We start from the raw sequence: 1,457 nt of genomic DNA on the forward strand, positions 1-1,457 counted from the left end.
GACCTATCTTTGTATAACTTACTGTTTCCTGAATTTAAACTTGGGAGGAACATTTCCAAATTATACACATGAAACAAAATTAAACAGATGTATCAGTAGCTCCTAAAATGATTATTCCAAATAAATTTTTGAAGAGTTCTGACATGAGAAGGAAATCTACAGATAAATCCAAATGCCTAATACACACAGAAATTGTAGCAGAGATCTATGCAGTTGGTGGGCAATGGTCTCCTGGAGATGTGCTTTAAAAGCTACTTAGGAAAAATGGACAAGTGTGGTTTGATGGTAGAAGGTTTGGAGGTAAAGATGGAAGAACTCTGTTAAAGATAAAAGGGGTGAACTGTCAAGTTACATTCAGGGATGTTAGGAAATAGGGTCCCTCAGTTCAGCTAACTCTTATCCAGATGTTCTCTACTATTACTATCAAATGGTTTTGTCTTCTGCAGTCCAGGTGGAGAGTGAAGCCAGCGATCGCAGGTGCCACCAGAGGCCCAGAGCCGGTGAAGGTCTGCTGATGCAACTGGGTATAAGGTTTTGTCCAGTTCATTTGCTCACAGTGACTGGCAGAAATCAAAACCAAAACAGGTTAAATACATATTTCTAGAAAAGGAAAAGGATTGGATTAGTATAATGGTAGTAGTGAGCACAGCAGTGGATGCCTGAAGGACAGTACAAGGTCAGAAGCAGATATGATAACCTGGGGCCATATGTCAATACATAAGGCAGGAAACAAAGTAAGGTCAGCATGAGAGGCTGACTCAGCCAACAGTCTTGTTCTCTGAAGCAAAGTTCTCTTGGGGTGCCTTCCTGCTTGTCTTCTCTAAAAACTTGGCCTCACCCACAGGTCTACTTGAGAGGCAGGTGCAGCCCCCATTATAACTCCATTTGACTCAAATTCCTGGCCTCAGTGGACGGAACTGAGGTGAAAGCCCAGCCCTAGGTGGCCTAGTCAGATATTCGCCTGAAAAGGAATTTGTTCACTCAGAATATAGATAAGGTTTTGAATTCCTGGAGTGAAAAGTTTGGTAGCATTGTAATGAATTAGCCATGTTTGCTCACTCTGCTTGTATCCCAAAGGTGAATAAACTTATTTGCTGAAAGCCTGTTAACCAGACCAGTGAAATAAGTAAAGACGAGAGAAAAAGAAGGAGAGAGTAACCTCATTCTTTGACTTCTATTCCTTCATGAGACTGAGCTGCATGGCTAAATGTTGGGTGCATTGAGATAAACCTGTGTCCTTCCAATGACATCCTCTTTTTTTCGAATGAGTTGGAATGTTTACCAGTGTCTTATATCCAAATAACCTTAACTAAGCCAGCCTAAAAGATGCCTGTTTCCTATTCAGGCAAGGCACCTTTGAGCAATCAGCACTCCAATGGGAGTATGGACTCTGGAAGAGGAAATTATGGAGAATTCAGATATCAGATATAACTCAAAGTGTCTCACACAAATTATAG

The sequence above is a fragment of the Galeopterus variegatus genome, unplaced genomic scaffold (genome assembly GCF_000696425.1).
Source record: "Galeopterus variegatus unplaced genomic scaffold, G_variegatus-3.0.2 Scaffold637, whole genome shotgun sequence".
In the NCBI taxonomy this organism is placed as follows: Eukaryota; Metazoa; Chordata; class Mammalia; order Dermoptera; family Cynocephalidae; genus Galeopterus; species Galeopterus variegatus.